The following is a 27,922-nucleotide window of genomic DNA, read 5'->3' as shown; positions in this document are numbered from 1 at the left end:
TACCCCCATCATCCACGTCGGCTGCCCTGAGGCCATACCCCTCCCGTTGGGGGTTATACCATCCACGCTGCATCATCCTCCACCGGCCTCAGCGGTCTGCCCTGCAGCGGCAGCTCCATAGCTGCATCCAACGGGTGGCGTAGTCATCAACCATCTACTGCTAATAGACTGCCACTTAGTCTGACTCCCTGGGCACGGACCGGGTCACCGCCACGAGACTACAACCCTCAACAGATCCGGCTCAGGGTAAGCTCCCGCGTGCGCAACGCAGCGCGACACAGGCCCAGGGGCGCGTCAACTTTTGGCGTAGTCGGCAGGATTTCGTGCCCGCAACCACCGGGTACTGCGTGCCTGAAAAAGAGACTTTTCAAACTTACCTGTGGTGAAGATTCCCGCCATCCGGCGCCATCTTCAGCCTTCTTCCCGCCATCGGTGAAGTTTCCCACCATCTGGCGCCATCTTCTGCCTTCTTCCCGCCATCCGTGGAGTTTTCCCGCCATTGGACGCCATCTCGAGGACGCCGCGCGTGAGAACTGAAGCCCCGCCTCACGTCCGGACGTTGCGTAAGGTCCTGGAAGGAGCCCAGCAGACGCCGACGTCACAGGAGCGCGACGGAAGGTCCTCAACCCTGACGATCCACTGCGGAGCCGCGGCCTACGGAAGAGGATCATCGCAAGGTAGGCCACGGTCCACTAGGGGGGAGGAAGATGTCGGATACGGAGGAGAGCTTCACTGCCTCAACCCCCGCCAGCGCCACCGCTGCTGCAGTTATGCCCTTCACCATGCCCTATATCCCGGGAGCAGCTTGGCTACCCCAGTACTCAGGGGAGTCACATACCCTGCATGACTTTAGAGAAAAGCTGGATAGCCTCTTCCAGGTGTACCCCCTCACAGAAGAGCAAAAAGTGAGCATCCTGGTGGCCCAACTAACCGGGGCGGCCAAAAGGGAAGTAAAATCCTGGCCACCTGGGAGGAAGACTGTAGCAGGGATACTAACCCGGCTGAAGGACACCTTTGAAACCCGCACCTCAGCCGAGATTAAGCTTAGATTCTACGGGTGCAAGCAGCGAGCGCATGAGAGTATAAGGGACTATGCACTAAACCTACAAGAGGCCCTGAGGGCCATTAAGCAGACCGACCCTGATGGAGTGGGAAACGAGGACAGGCTGTTGACCGAACAGTTTATAGAGGGACTATATTGTAATACCCACCGAACCCAGTTGCGGGCAATGGCCTTACAGGATCCCCATCTGGGCTTTGCACAGTTCAAGGACAGAGCCATCCGGGTGCTCCGAGAACCGGCACCGGGTGGCGTTGTGACCCACAGGCGCCCTGCTATCACTTACCACCAGGAGGCGGCGCCCTTGTCGGCAGGGCCTGTGGGAGCTGATGCGCAGGCTTTGGACAATGACCCGGCTCCAGACCTACACCATCAGGTCCAAGAGCTAGCTAAGAGCGTTGCTGCGCTAACCCGAACTGTGCAGTCTTTACAGGCTTCCACCCCAGGGAAGATCCAGCTGGCATCCGGACCGGAGGACATCCCGTGGCGTCGACCAAGGAGGACCCCACCGGCCAGAGGAAGACCCAGTGACCGATACAGCGAGGACGGACGACCCATCTGCCGCCGCTGCAATCAACCCGGACATATGGCAAGGTACTGTTCTTTAAACGGGCACAACCTGGGGTAGAGGGCCAACCCCCAGGAAAAAGATCACCAGGCCCATAGAACTGGCGCGACAGATATGTGGGAGGACGTCCAGTCTTGCCTGTGGTACTGGATGGCATTCCCATGAGTGCCCTACTGGACACCGGGTCACAGGTCACCACCATCCCATACGTGCTCTTCAGGCAGTACTGGAATGACTCGGATATTACCCGCTACCCTGACGACGACTTGAGTATCATCGCCAGCAATGGCCAGCCTGTGCCACAGATCGGATTTAAGGAGGTGACCATCAAAATCGGTAGAGTCGAACTGGCAGCACAGGGACTGATCATTGTAGATATTGACAAACATGAGAGTCACCCAAAAATAACTCTAGGAACTAATGTAATTGAAAATTGTCTTGCAGAGGTGATTTTCCTTTTACAGCAGGTTGCCAAGAACGCCAGCTCCGGCGAGCAGCGGGTGCTCCAGAAAGAGATCCGGGCACTGATGCGACGGCAACAGGTGGAACTCTCCGGCGGTGAGATTGGTAGCGTAAGAATGTGTGACCCTTTTCCTATTGCCATGCCCCCAAAAAGTGAAATGATGATTTGGTGCCGGGCAGCTATTGGTCTGAGAGGTAGGGATTACCAGGCAATGGTAGAACCAGTTTACTCAGACAGTAGGCCCACCATTTTGACAGCACGGGGGGTGGTTAATGTACGCCATGGGAGGGTGCCCGTTCGCATAATAAATATCGGGGACAGGGAAGTGTACCTGCCCCGGTATGCCACGCTAGCCAAATTATATACCATTAACCAAAATTCTATACAATCTGTGGAACCCTTGCCTCCATCTCACCCGGAGGAAGGTAACGGCTCTAAGAAAAACATGGAGGACTGGTGTCAGCAACTACATCTGGGTACTGACTCCACTCCCTCACACCAGAAACAAGGAGTCTATCGGGTGGTTCAGGAGTACGAGAGAGTGTTCAGTAAACACCCGTTAGACTTCGGGCGAGTCAAGGGGGTAGAACACCACATCCCCACGGGAGACCATCCTCCTATAAAAGAGAGGTATCGACCCGTACCCCCTGCCCACTACCAACACGCTAAGGGGATGCTTAGAGACATGAAGGAGGCTGGGGTGATCAGGGATAGCTGTAGCCCCTGGGCAGCTCCACTAGTCTTAGTCAGAAAGAAAGACAACACCATGAGGATGTGTGTAGATTACCGGAAAATCAACCGTATCACACACAAGGATGCGTACCCCTTACCAAGGATAGAGGAGTCATTGGCTGCTTTAAGATCTGCTAACTTCTTCTCTACCTTGGATCTCACTAGCGGGTACTGGCAGGTTCCTGTAGCAGAGGCGGACCGGGAGAAGACCGCATTCACCACCCCGATGGGACTTAGCGAGTTCACCTGCATGCCGTTCGGACTCTGCAACGCACCAGGAACCTTCCAACGATTAATGGAGTGCTGTCTGGGCCACAGAAACTTCGAGACGGTCCTGTTGTACCTGGACGATGTCATCGTATATTCCAAGACTTATGATGACCACCTGAAACACCTGGCGGAGGTGTTCGAAGCTCTGGCGAGTTACGGCCTAAAGGTGAAACCCTCCAAGTGTCACCTCCTGAAACCAAAGGTGCAATACCTGGGACACGTGGTGAGTGCTGACGGAGTGGCTCCCGACCCTGATAAGATCACCGCAATTAAGGAATGGCCAAGCCCCTCCAGCGTAAAAGAAGTGCGGCAGTTCCTCGGGTTGGTAGGCTACTACCGAAGGTTTATTCCCGGTTTCACCAGAAAGGCAGCACCTATGCAGGACCTCCTGATAGGCCAGTCCCGGAAGGCCAAGAACCAGAAGCCGCCCTTCAAATGGGAGGAGCTGGAAGAAGAGTCCTTCCGCCAGCTGAAGATGGCCCTCACGGGGGATGAAATCCTGGCGTACCCGGATTATAGCCAGCCCTTTATCCTCTACACCGACGCCAGTAACATCGGGCTAGGAGCCGTACTGTCCCAGATTCAGCAGGGGAAAGAACGAGTAATCGCCTACGCCAGCCGAAAACTGCGACCCACCGAAAGGAACCCCGAGAATTACAGCTCATTTAAGCTAGAGTTCCTGGCCGTGGTATGGGCAGTCACCGAGCGCTTTAAGCATTACCTCGCTTCTTCCCGGTTCACCGTGTACACGGATAACAACCCGTTGACACACCTGGACACGGCAAGACTCGGTGCCCTGGAGCAGAGGTGGATGGCCCGTCTGTCCAACTACGAGTACACAATCAAATACCGGGCAGGACGCTCCAATACCAACGCGGACGCCCTGTCCAGGATGCCCAACCTGCCGGACGGAGGAGAAGATCCGGAGGGACTGGAAGAAGTTGAACTCCCTGCGTTCCACCGTCATGGGACTATCCAGTATTCCCACCGGGTAAGGAGTAAGCAGGCTGCTACGTTGAACCCCTTACCCCACTACAACTGGGCGGAAACGCAAGACAGCGACCCTGCCGTCCGACTGGTGAAGGAGATGCTGACTCGGCCGGAGGCTCGCCTTGAACCAGACGCTCCGGAGGAAGCCAAACAACTATGGGCAGAGAAGAGTCGACTGTTCCTTTACAAGGGGAAGTTGTGCCGCAGAATGGTTAACTCCCGGACGCATGAACTACTCTGGCAAGTAGTGGTGCCAAGAAGAGACGCAGCTATGGTGATGGAGGCATACCACAACGGAGCTGGGCACTTCGGATGGAAGAAGCTGGAGTTCCTGCTGCGCGGGCGGTTCCATTGGGTAGGCATGAGAGGAACCATCGAGAGGTGGTGCAGAGACTGTGGCCCATGCAACCTAAGAAGGAAGGACCGTGCCAGCCAGAAGACTCCCCTGCAGTCCATCGTCACCCGGCAGCCGTTGGAACTGGTAGCCTTGGATCATGTAAAACTGACCCCAAGCAGAAGTGGCTACGTCTACGCACTAACCATCGTGGATCACTACTCCCGGTTCTTGGTTGTCGTCCCCGTCAAGGACTTAACAGCTCGAACAGCAGCTAGAGCCTTCCAGCAGCATTTCTGCCGTCCACACGGGTACCCAGACCAAGTGTTGACGGATCAGGGACCTGCCTTTGAAGCGGAGGTCTTCCAAGAATTCTGCACTCTGTATGGCTGCCGGAAGATAAGGACGACACCCTATCATCCGCAAACTAATGGACTTTGTGAGAAAATGAACCAGGTGGTGATAGATTTTCTAAAAACATTGCCCCTGGAAGAACGCAGTCTGTGGCCCGAGAGGCTGCCTGACCTAGTGGACCTATACAACCACATCCCGGTAGGTTCCACTAACTGTACCCCGGCTTACCTGATGAGGGCAAGACCTGGTAAGCTACCTGTTGACCTGGAGATGGGAGTCCTGACACCCGAGGACACTTCACCAGAAGCAGACTGGGATACAGAGAGGCAGCAGCAGTACCGGAAAGTACAGGAGAGCGTGGAGCGTAGTCTCTGTCAAGCTAGGGAAAGACAAGAGAAAACTTACAACCAGTATGCTCCCGCTGTTCCCCTGGTACCCGGAGAGCAGGTCTTAAAGAGGAAAAGACGGCTCCACAAGTTGGACGACCAGTGGGAGAAGGACCCGTACACCGTACTGCCCTCAAGCCACGAGAACCCGAAGGTCTGTACCATCAGTAAAGACGGAGGGGAAACCACAGCCATTGTATCCTGGGACCACCTGAAGAAGTGTCCCGAACAACTGAGGAACCCTGAAGAGGAACAAGAAGACCATCGACCCGTAGAGGAAAGGGAAGATATGGTTAGTACTGTGCTCAGGGACTTCCCTCGGTCTTGGACTCAAGTCAATGGTGCAGTTGTGGTGCCCGTACTCACCTTCCTCCAACCATCATCCCAAGCACCTACGGAGCAACGGGTAGAGCTGGAAGAACAGCCGGTCCAGGAGGCAGAAGACCCCACACCCGCAGACCAGGAGGATCAATCCTCTGCTTGCAGTGAGCCTGCCATATCCCTAGTGAGCCAAAGAACCCGTAGACAGCTGCCCAGTTTACCCTTGACAGCTCCTACACCCTGTAGTTCAGGGCCAGACAGTCAGCTCCGTAGGTCCACTAGGGCCACTAGAGGCCAGTTACCCGCACGTTGGAGGATCTAAATGTTTAAGCTATTTTATAATGTTTACCTGTCTATAGTTGCTTGTGTGTAATTTTGTGTTTCTAGTTGTTTTTAGGAGTCTTTGGTGGATTTACCGGGAATCCTTTGTATATAGTTGGAGCGTAACCCAGGACGGACTAAAGACTGTTAAGGACTCGGGGCAGGACAAACCCCTACCTGGTTACGTCTCCCTGTTTTGGTGAAATGGACACCTTGCTTCCCCTCAAAGACTACACCCGGTTGCGGACACGCCGTGACCATTGTTATGTGTCTCTTTATTAAAATGTTTTGGTTGTACTCTGTTATGTTTACAAAAATGTGTTTAGTCCCGGAGTACTAAATTTTACTAGGGGGGAATGTGGCACCCCAGGGGTCTGGTTTCCACAGTAATGTAATGTTATGTCTGAGAGCAGGTGGGAGGTCCTTTGGTCAGGGATCCTGTGCATGCCACACCTCCTGCCCAGTCTTGGGAGGGGAAGAACTTCCCCTATATAAACCCGGGGCTGAGGCAGGGTTAGTCAGTCAAGGAGAGTAGAGACGAGAAACAGTCATAGGAAGAAACAGCAGAAGCTCAGTGGGAGCAATACTACTACGAGTCAGGGGCTGGCAGCTGCAGAGCTCGCCCTGACTGAGAAGATTTCTTACCGGACCCGGAGTCCGAGGCTGTGGGGACTAACTCCTACCCAGCAGCAGAAACCGACCGGCAGAGGACTTCAGGTCCTCTGGCCCAGAAGCCCGAAGGCACGGTCACACGCGTGGGACCAGCACCGCCATCGTGGAGCGGAAGCCATTAGAAGGCCCCGAGTCACCGGCCATACGGGTGAGCACCACACGGTACACTCAGGGACGTGGGCTACTTTTACCCGCCTCTAGCAAGGTAGCCAGAAGAGTACAGTTAGATGGGAAGGCCTACAACTCCGCCTGGCCAGGGGAGATCCCATCTGCTCAAGGACTGACCAGGCCCCGATTGCTAGCAAGTGGTCCGGGAGGGTCTATCTTTGTCACCAGTAAAGACCCTGAACTACACCGCATCGTCTCTGAGTGGTTCCTGCTACCCCCATCATCCACGTCGGCTGCCCTGAGGCCATACCCCTCCCGTTGGGGGTTATACCATCCACGCTGCATCATCCTTCCACCGGCCTCAGCGGTCTGCCCTGCAGCGGCAGCTCCATAGCTGCATTCAACGGGTGGCGTAGTCATCAACCATCTACTGCTAATAGACTGCCACTTAGTCTGACTCCCTGGGCACGGACCGGGTCACCGCCACGAGACTACAACCCTCAACAGATCCGGCTCAGGGTAAGCTCCCGCGTGTGCAACGCAGCGCGACACAGGCCCAGGGGCGCGTCATATCCATGGTGAGAGTCACTGACACAGTGCAACATACAGCAGCAAGGACATATTACAGCCAAGACAGAAATACATTCATCATGTCTCCTCTTATTTCTCCTCAGGATCCTGTGCACAGATTGCACTGAGCCAATTTCCGGATTATATCTCTGTGTCCCCTGGAGATACAGTCACCATCTCTTGTTCGGCCAGTACTGGTATAAGTAACTATTTACACTGGTACCAACAGAAATCAGGAGAACAAAGAAAGCTACTTATCTCCTATGCAACCACCCGATATACAGGAGTCCCAGACCGGTTCTCTGGATCTGGATCTGGAACTTCTTTCACTCTTACAATCAGAGGAGCGACAGAGGACGATGCAGCAGATTATTACTGTCAGCAGTATCAGAGCTTTCCCATCACACAGTGATACAGAGCCATACAAAAACCTCCGTCCTCATTTCCTCCATAGAAGAAGCAGTGAGACATGACATAGATATAAATATAACACTGCAGGTGATGATCACACAGAATTTCCTGTTATGATGTCTGATCGCTCCCATCATGCTTTTCTGCCCTTGGCTGATACCAGACAATAGCTGACACTGGATATAATACAGATATAATATGAAATGTCCCATTAACTCCTTGTGAGGAATATAGAATGTGATATCAGTATAACATGATTTCTACAAGAGAAACAGCTTGATCTACATTACAGATTTCACCAGAAATGTTTTTATATTGTTCAGCAACACAAAACATGGCTGTGACTGTAAACCGAGGAATTATCTGATCATCTCATCTCTGTTCAATCACCTCATTACCCCAGAATAGTCTATTACAATTTTTTTATTCAGATTTTCACACTTCCCTCCAGTATTTTAAAACGGTTTCCTCCTTGTTGTATCATCAGCATTAATATGAGATATATCAGATTACAGCACTATTATATTGTAACTGCAGTGGTAATTTTTGGTAAAATAGTGCACATTGCCTATTAAATCCCTTTTCTACTCAATTTAAGGTTTATTGTAGATAAATCTAAAGTTATGTATTTGGGTACTAATAATCTGCAGGCACTATATGTTTTAGAGGCATTAAAACTAGGAGAGTCACTTGTAGAGAAGAATCTGGATGTGCTTCTGGATCACCGACTATATAGCTGCAATCATTGTCAATCCACAGGATATTGTCATGCATTAAGAGACATATGAACTCATGTACAGGGGCATAATACTAACAAAGCATTTATAAAGTCTTATAGTGAGGCTACACCTGGAATATGCAGTTCAGTTGTGGACATCAGTTCATACACTGGATACCCTCAAGTTGGAAAAAGTACAAAGAGTAGCAACAAACCTGATAAGAAGCATGTAGTGTCTTGGTTATGAGAAAAGAATGAAAGATGTTAAAATTGGGTAATTAGATCTGATGACCTGTTGCTGCTTTATCCGTTTCTTTCTCTGCTGAGCTATTACTCTTTCTTCCCTGTCCAAATGTTGATGGTTTCTATTGTCTTTGATTTTCTTTCTTGGTTTGTTCCTCTCCAGGAGTTTCTCATTTTCCCATTTTGGTTTTCCCTATCACATTCTGGATGGTATTTTATATGTTCACCCTTCTCTACACTTCCTTGCTGGCTATACCTCTTGGTGGATGTGTGTTCAGGAGTTCCAGCTCTTCAGCTAAAGAGTATAGCTTGCTTGGTAAACTATAGTTGTATTTTTGCAATAAATTGATTTTCTTTACCTCACAGCACCTTTTCCTTTTACCACTATTAGTTTTCTGGGAGGTTATACTTGCTCTTTTTATTTTTTTGTGCTCCTCAGCTTTTCCTCGGTTTTCGGAACTTACTTTACACTTTCCTTTCCCCTTGTTGGCATTGTGTTGTGGCTTCCCCTCTGGTTCCTCAGAAAATATGAGAAACCCCTAGATGGCCTTTTACGAAGTTAGGTCCAAGGTGCGGCTTGGGATTTTCTAGTCTGTACAGGAACCAACTGGGTGCAGATGCGGTGTTTCCAGTTTGTGAATGTGTACACTTTCATAACATTGTATCCTGCTTATTAGTGCACTGTGAGGTGTCAGCATGGATTCAGTAAATGCCTTGGCAGCACAACTGCCTTCATTTTCCTCGAGGTTGTGGATTTCAAGCATGAACAATGGCTCGCAAGGTGTAAAGCTGAGGACTACTGCTCAGAGTTTAGACGCTGGACAGTAGAGACGTCATGGAATTACCCCACTCTTTGAAGCCCATTCTGCCAGGGACTTTCGGATCAGACTAAGGACATGCTGGTCTACAGTTTCTGGCTGCAGCCCCTGGAGAAAGCTATGACATTTGCTGTTCATTTAGATAGAAGCCTGTGAATTAGAGACACAATTAAAGACATTTCGGTGGCATCTACTTCACTATCAGTTGAAACCTAAGCAAATTGGTGCTTGCAGAGATCTTAGGGGATGTACAGAACTCAGAGCATCTGCTCATTTTTTTGTTTATACTGTGTTTATTCAGGTCAAGTTGTGGTTCAATGTTTCGAATATAATAATTTGTAAAAAGAAAAAATGATGAGACGGTAAAATGTAAAGATGCAGGTTCTAAGAGTGTGAGATTGTCTCTCATGCATGTGACGCGCCCCTGGGCCTGTGTCGCGCTGCGTTGCGCACGCGGGAGCTTACCCGGAGCCGGATCTGTTGAGGGTTGTAGTCTCGTGGCGGTGACTCGGTCCGTGCCCAGGGAGTCAGACTAAGTGGCGCTGTATTAGCGGTAGATGTTGGACGACTACGCCACCCATTGAGTGCAGCTAAGGAGCTGCTGCTGCAGGGCAGACCGCTGAGGCCGGTGGTAGGATTGTGCAGCGTGATAGTATAACCCCCAACGGGAGGGGTATGGCCTCAGGGCAGCCGATGTGGATGATGGGGGTAGCAGGAACCACTCGGAGACGGCACGGTGTAGTTCAGAGTCTTTACTGGTGACAAAGATCGAACCTCCCGGAGTACTGGCTAGCGATTGGGGCCTGGTCAGTCCTTGAGCAGATGGGATCTCCCCTGGCCAGGCGGAGTTGTAGGCCTCCCAAACTAACTGTACTCTTCTGGCTAGGTATAAGTAGCCCACGTCCCTGAGTGTACCGTGTGGTGCTCACTCGTATGGCCGGTGACTCGGGGCCTTCTAGTAGCTTCTGCTCCACGACGGCGGTGCTGGTCCCACGCGTGTGACCGTGCCTTCGGGTTTCTTGGCCAGAGGACCTGAAATCCCCTGCCGGTCGGTTTCTGCTGCTGGATAGGAGTTAGTCCCCACAGCCTCGGACTCCGGGTCCGGTGATAACTTCTCAGTCAGGGCGAGCTCTGCAGCTGCCAGCCCCTGACTCCTTGTAGCACTGCTCCCACAGAGCTCCTGATGTTCTTTTCCTATATCTGCTTCTCTTCTCTGTCTCTACTTCTTCTCTACTCACTAACCCTGCCTCAGCCCTAGGTTTATATAGGGGAAGTTCTTCCCCTCCCAGGACTGGGCAGGAGGTGTGGCATGCATAGGATTCCTGACCAAGAGACCTCCCACCTGCTCTCAGACATAACATTGCTGTTACTGTGGAAACCAGACCCCTGGGGTGCCACATTCCCCCCTAGTGAAATTTAGTACTCCGGGACTAAACATATTTTTAGAAAAACATAACAAGGTATAAACAATAGTAATACAACAAGAAAAACACATAAAGATGGTCACGGCGTGTCCGCAACCGGGTGCAGTCTTTGAAGAAAAGCAAGGTGTCCATTTCACCAAAACAGGGAGACGTAACCAGGTAGGGGTCTGTCCTGCCCCGAGTCCTTAACAGTCTTTAGTCCATCCCTAGGTTACGCTCCAACCAATTGTACAAAGGATTCCCGGTAAATCCACCAAGGACTCCTAAAAATTACTAGAAACACATAATTATACACAAGCAACAATAAACAGGTAACCACAAATAAAACAATTCATACACTTCAAATCCTCCAACGTGCGGGTAACTGGCCTCTAGTGGCCCTAGTGGACCTACGGAGCTGACTGTCTGGTCCTAAACTACAGGGTGTAGGAGCTGTCAAGGGTAAACTGGGCAGCTGTCTACGGGCCCTTTGGCTCACTAGAGGTATGGCAGGTTCACTATAAGCAGAGGGTTGATCCTCCTGGTCTGCTGGTGTGGGGTCTTCTGCCTCCTGGACCGGCTGTTCTTCCAGCTCTACCTGTTGCTCCGTAGGTGCTTGGGATGCTGGTTGGAGGAAGGTGAGTACGGGTACCACAACTGCACCATTGACTTGAGTCCAAGACCGAGGGAAGTCTCCGAGCACAGTACTAACCATATCTTCCCTTCCCTCTACGGGTCGATGGTCTTCTTGTTCCTCTTCAGGGTTCCGTAGCTGTTCAGGACACTTCTTCAGGTGATCCCGGGATACAATGGCTATGGTCTCCCCTCCGTCTTTACTGATGGTACAGACCTTCGGGTTCTCGTGGCTTGAGGGCAGTACGGTGTACGGGTCCTTCTCCCACTGGTCGTCCAACTTGTGGAGCCGTCTTTTCCTCTTCAAGACCTGCTCTCCGGGTACCAGGGGAACAGCGGGAGCATACTGGTTGTAAGTTTTCTCTTGTCTTTCCCTAGCTTGACAGAGACTTCGCTCCACGCTCTCCTGTACTTTCCGGTACTGCTGCTGCCTCTCTGTGTCCCAGTCTGCTTCTGGTGAAGTGTCCTCGGGTGTCAGGACTCCCATTTCCAGGTCAACAGGTAATTTACCAGGTCTCGCCCTCATTAGGTAAGCCGGGGTACAGTTGGTGGAACCTACCGGGATGTGGTTGTATAGGTCCACCAGATCGGGCAGCTTCTCAGGCCACAGACTGCGTTCTTCCAGGGGAAACATTTTCAGAAGATCCATTACCACCTGGTTCATTTTCTCACAAAGTCCATTAGTTTGCGGATGATAGGGTGTTGTCCTTATCTTCCGGCAGCCATACAGATTGCAGAATTCCTGGAAGACCTCCGCTTCAAAGGCAGGTCCCTGGTCCGTCAGCACTTGGTCCGGGTACCCGTGTGGACGGCAGAAGTGCTGCTGGAAGGCTCTAGCTGCTGTTTGAGCCGTTAAGTCCTTGACGGGGACGACAACCAAGAACCGGGAGTAATGATCCACGATGGTTAACGCGTAGACGTAGCCACTTCTGCTTGGGGTCAGTTTTACATGATCCAAGGCTACCAGTTCCAACGGCTGCCGGGTGACGATGGACTGCAGGGGAGTCTTCTGGCTGGCACGGTCCTTCCTTCTTAGGTTGCACGGGCCACAGTCTCTGCACCACCTCTCGATGGTTCCCCTCATGCCTACCCAGTGGAACCGCCCGCGTAGCAGGAACTCCAGCTTCTTCCATCCGAAGTGTCCAGCCCCGTCGTGGTATGCCTCCATCACCATGGCTGCGTCTCTTCGTGGCACCACTACTTGCCAGATTAGTTCATGCGTCTGGGAGTTAACCATTCGGCGGCACAACTTCCCCTTATAAAGGAACAGTCGACTCTTCTCAGCCCACAGTTGCTTGGCTTCCTCCGGAGCGTCTGGGTCAAGGCGAGCCTCTGGCCGAGTCAGCATCTCCTTCACCAGTCGGACGGCAGGGTCACTGTCTTGCGTTTCCGCCCAGTTGTAGTGAGGCAAGGGGTTAAACGTAGCGGCTTGCTTACTCCTTACCCGGTGGGAATACTGGATAGTCCCATGACGGTGGAACGCGGGGAGTTCGACTTCTTCCAGTCCCTCTGGATCTTCTCCTACGTCCGGTATGTTTGGCATCCTGGACAGGGCGTCCGCGTTGGTATTGGAGCGTCCTGCCCGGTATTTGATTGTGAACTCGTAGTTGGACAGACGGGCCATCCATCTCTGCTCTAGGGCACCGAGTCTTGCTGTGTCCAGGTGTGTCAACGGGTTGTTATCCGTGTACACGGTGAACCGGGAAGAAGCGAGGTAGTGCTTAAAGCGTTCGGTGACTGCCCACACCACTGCCAGGAACTCTAGCTTAAATGAGCTGTAATTCTCAGGGTTTCTCTCGGTGGGTCGCAGTTTTCGGCTGGCGTAAGCGATTACTCGTTCTTTTCCCTGCTGGATCTGGGACAGCACGGCTCCTAGCCCGATGTTACTTGCGTCGGTGTAGAGGATAAAGGGCTGGCTGTAATCAGGGTACGCCAGGATTTCATCCCCCGTGAGGGCCATCTTCAGCTGGCGGAAGGACTCTTATTCTAACTTCTCCCATCTGAAGGGCGGCTTCTGGTTCTTGGCCTTCCGGGACTGGCCTATCAGGAGGTCCTGCATAGGAGCTGCCTTTTTGGTGAAACCGGGGATGAATCTGCGGTAATAGCCTACCAACCCGAGAAACTGCCGCACTTCCTTTACACTGGAGGGACTTGGCCATTCCTTAAATGCGGTGATCTTATCAGGGTCGGGAGCCACTCCGTCAGCGCTCACCACGTGTCCCAGGTACTGCACCTTTGGTTTCAGGAGGTGACACTTGGAGGGTTTCACCTTTAGGCCGTAGCTTGCCAGAGCTTCGAACACTTCCGCCAGGTGTTTCAGGTGGTCCTCATACGTCTTGGAATATACGATGACATCGTCCAGGTACAACAGGACCGTCTCGAAGTTTCTGTGGCCCAGACAGCACTCCATTAATCGTTGGAAGGTTCCTGGTGCGTTGCAGAGTCCGAACGGCATGCAGGTAAACTCGCTAAGTCCCATTGGGGTGGTGAATGCGGTCTTCTCCCGGTCCGCCTCTGCTACAGGAACCTGCCAGTACCCGCTACTGAGATCCAAGGTAGAGAAGAAGTTAGCAGATCTTAAAGCAGCCAAAGACTCCTCTATCCTTGGTAAGGGGTACGCATCCTTGTGTGTGGTACGGTTAATTTTCCGGTAATCTACACACATCCTCATGGTGTTGTCTTTCTTTTTGACTAAGACTAGTGGAGCTGCCCAGAGGCTACAGCTATCCCTGATCACCCCAGCCTCCTTCATGTCTCTAAGCATCCCCTTGGCGTGTTGGTAGTGTGCAGGGGGTACGGGTCGATACCTCTCTTTTATGGGAGGATGGTCTCCCGTGGGGATGTGGTGTTCTACCCCCTTGACTCGCCCGAAGTCTAACGGGTGTTTACTAAACACTCTGTCGTACTCTTGAACCACCCGATAGACTCCCTGCTTCTGGTGTGAGGGAGTGGAGTCAGTACCCAAATGTAATTGCTGACACCAGTCCTCCATTGTTTTCTTAGAGCCGTTACCTTCCTCCGGGGAAGATGGAGGCAAGGGTTCTACGGACTGTATGGAATTTTGATTGATGGTATACAATTTGGCTAGCGTGGCATACCGGGGCAGGTACACTTCCCTCTCCCCGATATTTATTATGCGAACGGGCACCCTCCCATGGCGTACATTGACCACCCCCCGTGCTGTCAAAATGGTGGGCCTACTGTCTGAGTAAACTGGTTCTACCATTGCCTGGTAATCTCTACCTCTCAGACCAATAGCTGCCCGGCACCAAATCATCATTTCACTTTTTGGGGGCATGGCAATAGGGAAAGGGTCACACATTCTTACGCTACCAATCTCACCACCGGAGAGTTCTATCTGTTGCCGTCGCATCAGTGCCCGGATCTCTTTCTGGAGCACTTGCTGCTGGCCGGAGCTGGCGTTCTTGGCAACCTGCTGTAAAAGGAAAATCACCTCTGCAAGACAATTTTCAATTACATTAGTTCCTAGAGTTATCTTCGGGTGACTCTCGTGTTTGTCAATGTCTACAATGATCAGTCCCTGTGCTGCCAGTTCGACTCTACCGATTTTAATGGTCACCTCTTTAAATCCAATCTGTGGCACGGGCTGACCATTGCTGGCGATGATACTCAAGTCGTCGTCAGGGTAGCGGGTGATATCCGAGTCATTCCAGTACTGCTTGAAGAGCACGTACGGGATGGTGGTGACCTGTGACCCGGTGTCCAGTAGGGCACTCATAGGAATGCCGTCCAGTACCACAGGTAAGACTGGACGTCCTCCCACATATTTGTCGCGCCAGTTCGATTGGCCTGGTGATCTTTTTCCTGGGGGTTGGCCCTCTACCCCAGGTTGTGCCAGTTTAAAGGACAGTACCTTGCCATATGTCCGGGTTGATTGCAGCGGCGGCAGATGGGTCGTCCGTCCTCGTTGTATCGGTCGCTGGGTCTTCCTCTGGCCGGTGGGGTCCTCCTTGGTCGACGCCACGGGATGTCCTCCGGTCCGGATGCCAGCTGGATCTTCCCTGGAGTGGAAACCTGTAAAGACTGCACAGTTCGGGTTAGCTCAGCAACGCTTCTAGCTAGCTCTTGGACCTGATGGTGCAGGTCTGGAGCCGGGTCATTGCTCAAAGCCTGCGCATCAGCTCCCACAGGCCCTGCCGACAAGGGCGCCGCCTCCTGGTGGTAAGTGGTAGTGGGGCGTCTGTGGGTCACAACGCCACCCGATGCCGGTTCTCGGAGCACCCGGATGGCTCTGTCCTTGAACTGTGCAAATCCCAGATGAGGGTCCTGTAAGGCCATTGCCCGCAACTGGGTTCGGTGGGCATTGCAATATAAACCCTCTATAAATTGTTCAGTCAACAGCCTGTCCTCGTCTCCCACGCCGTCAGGGTCGGTCTGCTTAATGGCTCTCAGGGCCTCTTGTAGGTTCAGGGCATAGTCCCTTATACTCTCTTGTGCTCGCTGCTTGCACCCGTAGAATCTAAGCTTGATCTCGGCTGAGGTGCGGGTATCAAAGGTGTCCCTCAGCCGGGTTAGTATCCCTGCGACAGTCCTCCCCCCAGGTGGCCAGGACTTTACCTCCCTTTGGGCTGCCCCGGTTAATTGGGCCACCAGGATGCTCACTTTTTGCTCTTCTGTGAGGGGGTACACCTGGAAGAGGCTATCCAGCTTTTCTCTAAAGTCATGCAGGGTATGTGACTCCCCTGAGTACTGGGGTAGCCAGGCTGCCCCCGGGATATAGGGCATGGTGAAAGGCATGACCGCAACAGCGGTGGCGCTGGCGGGGGTTGGAGCGGTGAAGCTCTCCTCCGTATCCGACATCCTTCTCCCCCCTAGTGGACCGTGGCCTACCTTGCGATGATCCTCTTCCATAGGCCGCGGCTCCGCAGTGGATCGTCAAGGTTGAGGACCTTCCGTCGCGCTCCTGTGACGTCGGCGTCTGCTGGGCTCCTTCCAGGACCTTACGCAACGTCCGGACGTGAGGCGGGGCTTCAGTTCTCGCGCGCTTTCGGAGTCCACGCCCCTCTTCTTCCCGCGCGGCGTCCTCAAGATGGCGTCCAATGGCGGGAAAACTCCACGGATGGCGGGAAGAAGGCCGAAGATGGCGCCGGATGGCGGGAAAACTCCACCGATGGCGGGAAGAAAGCGGAAGATGGCGCCGGATGGCGGGAATCTTCACCACAGGTAAGTTTTCACAGTCTTTTTCAGGCACGCAGTACCCGGTGGTTGCGGGCACGAAATCCTGCCGACTACGCCAAAAGTTGACGCGCCCCTGGGCCTGTGTCGCGCTGCGTTGCGCACACGGGAGCTTACCCGGAGCCGGATCTGTTGAGGGTTGTAGTCTCGTGGCGGTGACCCGGTCCGTGCCCAGGGAGTCAGACTAAGTGGCGCTGTATTAGCGGTAGATGTTGGACGACTACGCCACCCGTTGAGTGCAGCTAAGGAGCTGCTGCTGCAGGGCAGACCGCTGAGGCCGGTGGTAGGATTGTGCAGCGTGATAGTATAACCCCCAACGGGAGGAGTATGGCCTCAGGGCAGCCGACGTGGATGATGGGGGTAGCAGGAACCACTCGGAGACGGCACGGTGTAGTTCAGGGTCTTTACTGGTGACAAAGATAGACCCTCCCGGAGTACTGGCTAGCGATTGGGGCCTGGTCAGTCCTTGAGCAGATGGGATCTCCCCTGGCCAGGCGGAGTTGTAGGCCTCTCAAACTAACTGTACTCTTCTGGCTACCTTGCTAGAGGCGGGTATAAGTAGCCCACATCCCTGAGTGTACCGTGTGGTGCTCACCCGTATGGCCGGTGACTCGGGGCCTTCTAGTAGCTTCCGCTCCACGACGGCGGTGCTGGTCCCACGCATGTGACCGTGCCTTCGGGTTTCTTGGCCAGAGGACCTGAAATCCCCTGCCGGTCGGTTTCTGCTGCTGGATAGGAGTTAGTCCCCACAGCCTCGGACTCCGGGTCTGGTGATAACTTCTCAGTCAGGGCGAGCTCTGCAGCTGCCAGCCCCTGACTCCTTGTAGCACTGCTCCCACAGAGCTCCTGATGTTCTTTTCCTATATCTGCTTCTCTTCTCTGTCTCTACTTCTTCTCTACTCACTAACCCTGCCTCAGCCCTAGGTTTATATAGGGGAAGTTCTTCCCCTCCCAGGACTGGGCAGGAGGTGTGGCATGCATAGGATTCCTGACCAAGAGACCTCCCACCTGCTCTCAGACATAACATTGCTGTTACTGTGGAAACCAGACCCCTGGGGTGCCACACATGCATCCCATTTTTTCTTACAGGTATACCTAGAGACTAAATCTGGTGTTATTTTTATGCCTGCATTTGTGGATTCAGGTACAGCCTTGAATCTACTTGATCATGATTACGTTATAAACTGTGGTTATGACTTCTCTTCCCTCAGCCTTCCCATTCCAGTTTTGGCAAATGGTAACTCCCCTCTTTCAAAAAGTCACAATACTATGAAGGTCGCGAATGTATGTATGAAAGAAGAAGTGTTACATATTGAATACATCTCATTCATCGTCTCTCCTTCTCTACCTGTTAACATAGTGCTAGGCCTGCCATGGTTAATTAAGCACAATCCTGTAATTAATTGGGAGACTCAAGAGATTAGGTCATGAGATGACTCCTTTTCGAAATGTCTGTTAAAATTTTTTGGCTTCTGTAAGGACTCACCTTCAGAATTTATTCAGGACTTCTGTGATGTTTTTTTCTGAGACTGAGTGTACTTGTGCTATCGACTTCATATCAGGAGCTAAAATGCGCAAGGCTTGTTTGTTTAACCTTAGTTTTCCAGAGTTGGAGGCCTTCAAAGACTATATACAAAAGAGTCAGGCTAAGGGTCATATATGGCCAACCATCTCTCCAGTTGCCATGGGTTTTTGTTTAAAAACAAAAGATGGAGGGTTGTGTCCGTGCTTGGATTTTAGAGAGGATAATAAAATCATGGTTCGCAATCCTTATCATTTGCCCCTTAAACCTGACTCTTTTAATTAATTATCTGAAACTAAATGGTTTTCCAAACTTGATTTGAGAGGGGCATATAACCTTATACCATATACGCATTCATTAAGGTGACGAATGGAAGACCTTTTCATTTCGAAAATTTGATGATGATGTTCGGGAAAAAAGATGACATGTTTTGATTTCTGGTGGGTAGATTTGTGGTGATTTATCTGGATGACATATTGATTTACTCACATACTGAGGAAGAGCATCGTGAGCATGTCAGACAGGTTCTCAAAGTTCTATGTGACAAACATTTATTTGCTAAACTGGAGAAATGTCAATTTGAAGTACAGCAGGTCTAATTCTTAGGACATTTGGTTTCTGCAATTTGGTTTTGGATGGACCCTGTTAAGGTGCAAGTGGCCCTTGATTGGATTCAACCGAGTAACCTGAAAGAGTTACAGGGATTTCTTGGCTTAACAAATTTTTATTTGAAGTTCATTAAGAACTTTTCAGTCAGAGCCAAGCATTTAACCGACATGACTAAAAAGGGAGCAGAGTTTTATTCTTGTTCAGCCAAGGCGATAAATGCTTTTTTTGCTCTCAATGCTCCTGTTCTAAGCCAACCCGAGGTCAATTTGCCTTTTTTTGTTGAGGTAGATGCTTCTGCTTTTGGGACTGGAGCTGATCTATCACAGAAAATAGATGGGTATCTACATCCTTATGCTTTTCTTCCTCGAAGTTCTCTCAAGCAGAGTCCAATTATGATATCGATGACCCAGAACTACTGAAGGTTAAAAGAGCCTTTGAGGAATGGAGAGGGCAAGACATAAGGTGACTGTCTTTATTGATCATAAGAACATGTTGTATATTGATGCTACTAAGTGCTTAAACACCAGATAGGCTCGGTGGGCAATTTTTTTTGCCCTTTTTGATTTTCCAATTACTTATCTCCCCGGATCTATGTCCATTCTGAAGCTTTGTCCAGTGGCTTTGTCCCAGAGTTGACTGATGAAAATCCAGTCAAGATTCTTTGTGAGGGGGTAATGGTTGGTGCTTTAGAGATAGATCTCAGGCAGCACATTCAGGATGCTCTGGACAATGCGCCAGAAGGCTTTTAGTTCACCTCTGATTTGGGCTTTTAGGTTATCCCCGTTAGCTATAGTTCCAAAGAAGGAGCCTGGATCATTTAGGAAAAAGGGGTATTCCCATCTGACCTTTTTCTGGCCATCAACTATATATTACAAATAATGAGTAGAAATAGCAGGAAGGGTACTTTTCTACCTTGGTTTCTGCCATTGAGAGAATGTCAGGACGCTGCTCTCTTTGATGTGTGTGCTCACTAGTGTTGAGCGATACCTTCCGATATCGGGAAATATCGGATCGGATTGGATCGGACCGATACCGAAAAAGTATCGGATATCGCCGATTCCGATACCGGAAACCAATGCAAGTCAATGGGACAGAAATATCGGAATGAAAATAAACCCTTTCTTTCCTTGTAGGTTAATTCTACATGAAGGAAAACAACTAAGAATAATGTAGAATGTATTGGGGGAGGTGGGGGAGACAATAAAGGCATAGAGGTTTAGCCCAATCAAATGGAATAGCAGGAATTAATATTTTTTTTTAAGACGTTCTGAGTTACGGAAATATTGACTATGTTAAGTATTTTTATATTTTATCAGATATTTATGTTTCACTACTTCCATGCTCTTCACCTTCTTTTTTACTTCTCCCACATTTTCTCCTTCATCATCCTCAGCATCTTTTTCATCCACTTCTTCTTCACCTTCTTCATCTTCTTCTTCTTCACCTTCTTCGTATTATTCTTTTTTTTTACATTCTTCATATTCTACTTCTTCATCTTCTTCATCTTCTTCTTCTTCATCATATTCTTATTTGTGGCAGGCATTTCTGTAGTTGTTATCTATAAAAGGTTGGACATTACACCTTTCGTTCTGCCCATCACAAAAGATTTACAACAGGATTTGTCCGCGTTCAGTTTGGCCTGCAGCAGCAGGTCTTTTCCAGGGGCACCACGAGGAGGAACGGACTCACCCCCATACACTGCTTAGTCATCTTCTGCTTATAATTTAGATATTATCTTTTGCTCTGATTTTTAGTCTTATGCTTAATGTTCTTCCGCTTTTTGTTCTGCAGCTTCTTGAATTTCTGCTTCTTGGTTTTCTGTCTCTTGTTCTTCTGTATCTTGGTGCTTGTCTTCTCTTCTTTGTCCTCTTGGTCAACTTCTTCAGGGTCATCTTCTTGGTCTTCTTCGGGGTGGTCTTCAGGGTCGTCGTCTTCGGGGGTCCTCGTCTTCGGGGTCCTCGTCTTCTTTGGGTTGGTCTTCTGGGTCCTCGTCTTCGGGGTCCTCGTCTTCTTCGGGGTGGTCTTCAGGGTCCTCATCTTATTCGGGGTGGTCTTCAGGGTCCTTGTCTTCAGGGTCGTCGTCTTCGGGGTCCTCGTCTTCTTAGGGTTGGTCTTCAGGGTCCTCATCTTCAGGGTCCTCGTCAGGGAGATCTAGAGTGATTACCAAGAACCATTTCAAAAAGCTTGAACTTGGAAATGTAGCAGAAGGTACAAGAAAGCTGAGGAACTACCGAGGACCAGCTGACGGTACTGGAACCCGGATGGGTAGCAGAAGGTACAAGAGCCAATGGAACTGCCGAAGACCAACTGACGGTACTGGAACTCGGTTACTAAGCAGGAGGTACCTGTGCCAGAAAGCACTACCATGGACCAGCAGATGTTGGTGGAACTTGGATACCGAGAAGGAGGCACCTAATCCAAAGGCACTGCCGAGAACCAGCTGACGGTACTGGAACCCGGATGGGAAGCAGAAGGTACCCATGTAAAAAAAAGTTCAAGGCCGCGAGCCGGCCGCAGTTACCAAAACCCACAGTCCTACAGGGGGTGCTTGTCCTATTGGCACTATGGAACCAGCCTTCATTGCCAGATCCCGCAGCTCATATAGGAGTCACCTAAACTGCAGGCACCATAGAGTCGGCTAAACCGACCGCAACACGGCGGGACAACGCATTGGAGGCAAAGTGACGTTGACACTACCCGGAAACAGCTGGCGTGCTGGAACCAGGCTGGGCAGGAGGGAGTAACCGTGCCAAAGTCACTGCCGAGAACCAGCTGACGGTACTGGATCCCGGATGGGTAGTAGAAGGTACAAGAGCAAATGGAACTACTGAGGACCAGCTGACGGTACTGGAACCCGGATGGGTAGCTGTCACGCTGTCTCTGTGTACTGGAGGTAGGGGGCCTAAGCTGACCCTGAGCTGGGGCCCTGACTAATCCCTCTACCTGGAGGTACTGTTAAAGGTACAGAGGTCCAGGCCGCCAGCGTAACCCTTACCTCCTGAGGATCCCTGCACCTAAGTAATCTAGTCCTGAGAAGGACCCCGATCACAACAAAAGGGGACAGGTAATAATATGCCAACACTCAGTACTTAGACGAATGAGACAGTACAAGGGTAAAACCAAAACCACCTTGCATACAAAAACTACACAACTACAACAGAGGGAACACCAACGGGAAAGGAGATAAATGATAAAGCGAGGAAGGGAAAAATCACTCCAAATACACTTATCTCTGAAACTCCAAATACCACGATCCGCTCTGTTAGTCTGCATGAAATGCTTTCACCGACAACTTCCCTAACAGAGCAGCAGACATATGAAGGAATTTCACTACTGCAGAGTTGATTCCAGCTGGGCGAGGCTGGACCTTGTCTAGCACAGAGAGAGAGAGAGTTAACTCCCTCACTGCCGAAAAGCACAAAGCACCAAAAACTCTGCTGCGAGAAATCAGGCTGTGCAATCGTGACGATCTTCGTGGCGACACAACCATGACAGTACCCCCCCTTCTACGAGGGGCCTCCGGACCCTCAGGGCCAGGTTTATCCGGGTGAGTCGTGTGGAAGGCCCGAATTAACCGGTCTGCATTAATATCTGATGCAGGAACCCACATCCTCTCCTCAGGACCATACCCCTTCCAATGAACCAGGTACTGAAGGGACCAACGATTAAAGCGTGAATCGATGACCTTCGATACCTGGAACTCCAAGTTACCATTGACCACCACTGGAGGCGGAGGTAAAGGTAACGGTATCACCGGCGCCACATACCTCTTAAGCAACGATCTGTGGAACACGTTGTGAATTTTAAACGTAGGGGGGAGATCAAGACGGAATGCCACCGGATTAATTATAGAACTGATCCTGTACGGCCCGATGAACCTGGGACCCAGTTTCCAGGAAGGAACCTTAAGTTTTTATTACAGAAATTACTCCATTGGCTTATCTCTCTGGATTGCCAATTAATAACCGGGTTATGCTTAGTTAACCAAGGAAGGCCCAACACTATAGGAGTGGGAAGACCCTCCAACACGTAGCAAGACAACAGTTCTTTATGTATCGCCCCCACTTGAAGTTTTACGTTATGCACAACATGCAAAAAACTTCCCTGACCGAGGGGCCTGGCATCGATCGAGAATATGGGGATGGGTTTAGCCAACTCACTCAAATGCATACCTTGAACCCGGGCAAACCGAGCGTCCACCAGATTAGCCCCGGCCCCACTATCTAAAAGAACAGATATCTTCTCAGTTCTCGTACCCACCACCACCTCCGCCGGTACGAGAAACTGAGATGACCCCAGGGACGAAATACCTACTCCCAGATTGCCGTCCACCACACAACCTGGGATTAAAAGTTTTCCGACGACTCTTTACTCTGCAAAGGACGGGATGGACACCCCCCCCATAAAATGTCCCTTTCTCCCGCAGAAGAAACACCTTCCAGTCTTGTGGTGTGCCACCGGTCCCCTCCCCCGAAATGATGTCCCTCCTAATTGCATAGGCTCCTCTGGACTGACCAGGGGAACCACCATATGAGGGGACCTTGTAGGAGGTGGAGTCATCACAGGGGGTGGAGTTATCCCGCACCTCTCCCGAAGCCGTCTGTCAATGCGAATAGCAAGGGCCATAGCGGCTTCCTGTGACGCGGGAGAGTCATACTGTGCCAACACATCCTTTAATTTGTCGGATAAACCTTGACAAAACTGGCTCCTAAGAGCCGGGTCATTCCACTGGGTGTCAGTGGCCCACCTACGGAACTCCGAACAGAATTCCTCCGCCGGACGATCTCCCTGCTGGATCCTACGTAACTTAGATTCAGCAAGGGAGATCCGATCCGGGTCATCATATACAAGACCCAGAGCAGCAAAAAACCTATCCACTGACTGGAGAGCCGGGGAGCCCGGGGGAAGAGAGAACGCCCAAGATTGTGGGTCCCCTTGTAGGAGCGAGATGACAATTCCCACCCTTTGTTCTTCACTCCCCGATGACCGAGGCCGCAGCCGAAAGTACAACTTGCATGCCTCTCGGAAAACAAAAAACTTGTCCCGCCCCCCAGTGAACCTGTCAGGGAGAGCTACCTTAGGTTCTGGTCCGGCTTGCTCCTGGGGATACAAAACCTTGGACCTAACATCCGCCAGCTCCATGGACAAACTCTGCAACTGCCGAGCTAGACCGGCTACTGGATCCATGGTAGCTGGAGAAAATCTAAGGGGTCGGTGAAAATGTCACGCTGTCTCTGTGTACTGGAGGTAGGGGGCCTAAGCTGACCCTGAGCTGGGGCCCTGACTAATCCCTCTACCTGGAGGTACTGTTAAAGGTACAGAGGTCCAGGCCGCCAGCGTAACCCCTACCTCCTGAGGATCCCTGCACCTAAGTAATATAGTCCTGAGAAGGACCCCGATCACAACAAAAGGGGACAGGTAATAATATGCCAACACTCAGTACTTAGATGAACGAGACAGTACAAGGGTAAAACCAAAACCACCTTGCATACAAAAACTACACAACTACAACAGAGGGAACACCAACGGGAAAGGAGATAAATGATAAAGCGAGGAAGGGAAAAATCACTCCAAATACACTTATCTCTGAAACTCCAAATACCACGATCCGCTCTGTTAGTCTGCATGAAATGCTTTCACCGACAACTTCCCTAACAGAGCAGCAGACATATGAAGGAATCTCACTACTGCAGAATTGATTGCAGCTGGGCGAGGCTGGACCTTGTCTAGCACAGAGAGAGAGAGAGAGTTAACTCCCTCACTGCCGAAAAGCACAAAGCACCAAAAACTCAGCTGCGAGAAGTCAGGCTGTGCAATCGTGACGATCTTCGTGGCGACACAACCATGACAGTAGCAGAAGGTACAAGAGCCAATGGAACTGCCGAAGACCAGCTGACGGTACTGGAACTCGGTTACTAAGCAGGAGGTACCTGTGCCAGAAAGCACTACCAAGGACCAGCAGACGTTGGTGGAACTTGGATACCGAGAAGGAGGCACCTAATCCAAAGGCACTGCCGAGAACCAGCTGACGGTACTGGAACCCGGATGGGTAGCAGAAGGTACCCATGTAAAAAAAAGTTCAAGGCCGCGAGCCGGCCGCAGTTACCAAAACCCACAGTCCTACAGGGGGTGCTTGTCCTATTGGCACTATGGAACCAGCCTTCATTGCCAGATCCCGCAGCCCACATAGGAGTCACCTAAACTGCAGGCACCATAGAGTCGGCTAACCCGACCGCAACACGACAGGACAACGCATTGGAGGCAAAGTGACGTTGACACTACCCGGAAACAGCTGGCGTGCTGGAACCAGGCTGGGCAGGAGGGAGTACCCGTGCCAAAGTCACTGCCGAGAACCAGCTGACGGTACTGGAACCTGGATGGGTAGTAGAAGGTACAAGAGCAAATGGAACTACCGAGGACCAGCTGACGGTACTGGAACCCGGATGGGTAGCAGAAGGTACAAGAGCCAATGGAACTGCCTAAGACCAGCTGACGGTACTGGAACTCGGTTACTAAGCAGGAGGTATCTGTGCCAGAAAGCACTACCAAGGACCAGCAGACGCTGGTGGAACTTGGATACCGAGAAGGAGGTGTTATGTTCTGCTACCAGAGCTAAGGAAAGAGAGGAGATCTGTCCCTGCAATAGAACTCAGCTTAATCCCTACGATGTAACAGGGAACCTGATCCTGCGATCAGACCTGCTAAAGTCCTAAGCTAGTCTGTACGGAGACCTATAGATGTGGGGAAGGAATCCCTACAAGTACTAAGGACTGGGAGGAATATGGGACACCTCCTAACAGAAATAGTAGCAGACAGACGAACAAACAAAATATATAGAACATAGAGGTCCGTAGACCAAGCAAACTAACAGAGCAAGACACAGAGCACAGGCTAGCTAGAAAGTAGATATACAATGAAGTCCAGCAAAGCCAGAAGGGTGGAGCAGGATTAAATAGGCCAACAAGGTCATGTGACCAGCAAAGGAAAAAAAACCTAAGAGCAAGGTTCTAACCGTACCCCCACTTCTAAGAGGATCCTCCGGATCCCCTAGGACCAGGCTTATCAGGAAATCTCCTGTGAAACGCTCTGATAAGTCTGGACGCGGAAACATCATCTGACCTCACCCAAGAGTTATCCTCGGGTCCGAAACCTTTCCAGGCCACAAGATACTGCAAACTACCTCTATACCGTCTAGAGTCAAGGATGCGAGAAATTTCATATTCCCCGTCCTCCACCACCGGAGGAACAGAGGCAGAGGCGTCACCATCCGACACAACAGCTTTTTTTAACAGAGAGACATGAAATACCGGATTAATTCTCCAGGAGGTAGGAACCTCCAACCTAACAGCAGATTGGTTGACAACTTGAAGCACCTTAAAGGGCCCTACAAACTTGGGACCCAATTTCTTAGAAGGAATCCTCAACCGCAGATTCCTAGAGGACAACCAAACCATGTCACCAACAGCGAACAAAACCTCCTGTCGTTTCCTATCAAAGTAGTCTTTAGATTTTCTGTTGGCCTCCTGAAGATTACCACGCACATCCGTCCAAACTCTCTCCAAATCACCGGAAAAATTCTCCTCCTCAGGCACGGCAGATCCCAACTTGGAGAACGACCCAAACGACGGATGTCTCCCAGAACAACAAAAAAAAGGCGAACAACCAGCAGAAGAAGATGTATGATTGTTCAGAGCAAATTCAGCAAGTGGCAGAAACTCAGACCACCCCTCTTGATTGTCTGCCACAAAACAACGCAAGAACTGCTCAACATCCTGGTTTTTCCTTTCTGTCTGGCCATTAGATTCAGGATGATATCCGGACGAAAACGACAAATGAATTCCCAACCTGTCACAAAAGGCACGCCAAAAACGAGCCACAAACTGAGGACCCCTATCAGAAACAATGTCAGTAGGAACGCCATGAAGTCTGACAATTTCCTTGACAAAGGCCTTAGCGAGAGTTTTAGCGCAGGGCAGTTTGACGAAGGGAACCAAGTGACACATCTTGCTAAAACGGTCCACGACCACCCAGATGACAGTAAAACCCTCAGAGGGGGGAAGGTCAGTTATAAAGTCCATAGCCAAATGTGTCCAAGGAGCACTGGGGACCTCCAAAGGACAAAGCAACCCCGCAGCAGGAGTATGTGAGGACTTAGATCTAGCACATATAGTACATTGACGCACCCACTTAATGACTTCCTTCTGCCATCCAGGCCACCAAAAACTGCGACCCACCAGTCTCTTGGTCTCAGAGATTCCGGGATGACCTGCCAACCGAGATTCGTGACACTCAACAAACAAATCTCTCCTAAAGGTCCCAGGCACAAACAACCTCCCATGAGGAGTGTTAGAAGGGGCATTCTCCTGTGCTTTAAGAATCTCATCTTCCAAAACGGAGTCTAAAGCAGCTATCACAACACCTTCTTGTAAAATGTTCTCCTCTTTCTCAGCACCGACTATGGGAGAAAAACTGCGAGACAAGGCATCCGCCTTAACATTCTTAGTACCAGGGATGTAAGTAACGGAGAAATTAAACCGCGAGAAAAACAGTGCCCACCTAGCCTGACGGGCATTCAGGCGCTTGGCAGTATCAAGATATATCAGATTTTTATGATCCGTAAGAACCTGAACGGGAAATTCCGCACCTTCCAAGAAGTGGCGCCAGTGTTCAAATGCGAGCTTAATAGCCAATAATTCCCGATTACCAATATCGTAATTCAGTTCAGTCTCCGAAAATTTTTTTGAAAAAAAGGCACAGGGATGTAATCCATCCCCGTTATCCTGAGACAATACTGCTCCAACCCCCACAGAGGAAGCATCAACCTCAACCAAAAACGGCTTAGTCACATCAGGCTGCATAAGGATGGGAGCAGAGGTGAACCTCTCCTTGAGATACACAAAAGCTTCAATGGCCTCAGAAGACCACTGAACCGCATCAGCACCTTTCCTGGTGAGATCGGTCAGAGGTTTGACAATACTAGAAAAATTTTTTATGAATTTTCTGTAATAATTGGCGAAACCTAAAAACCTCTGTATCGATTTCAAACCAATAGGCCTAGGCCATTCCTGTATAGCTTGAACTTTAACCGGGTCCATCTCAAAACCTTCGCTGGAGATAATGTAACCCAAAAAACTAATTCTCTGTACAGCGAATTCACATTTCTCCAGCTTAGCAAAAAGCGAATTGTCCATTAATAACTGTAATACCTCACGTACCCTCC

The sequence above is a fragment of the Phyllobates terribilis genome, unplaced genomic scaffold (genome assembly GCF_046119375.1).
Source record: "Phyllobates terribilis strain yellow unplaced genomic scaffold, ASM4611937v1 Scaffold_1__5_contigs__length_1240528914, whole genome shotgun sequence".
Taxonomy (NCBI): Eukaryota; Metazoa; Chordata; class Amphibia; order Anura; family Dendrobatidae; genus Phyllobates; species Phyllobates terribilis.
The sequence above is the reverse complement of the archived record's forward strand: the minus strand, read 5'-3'. Positions refer to the sequence as shown.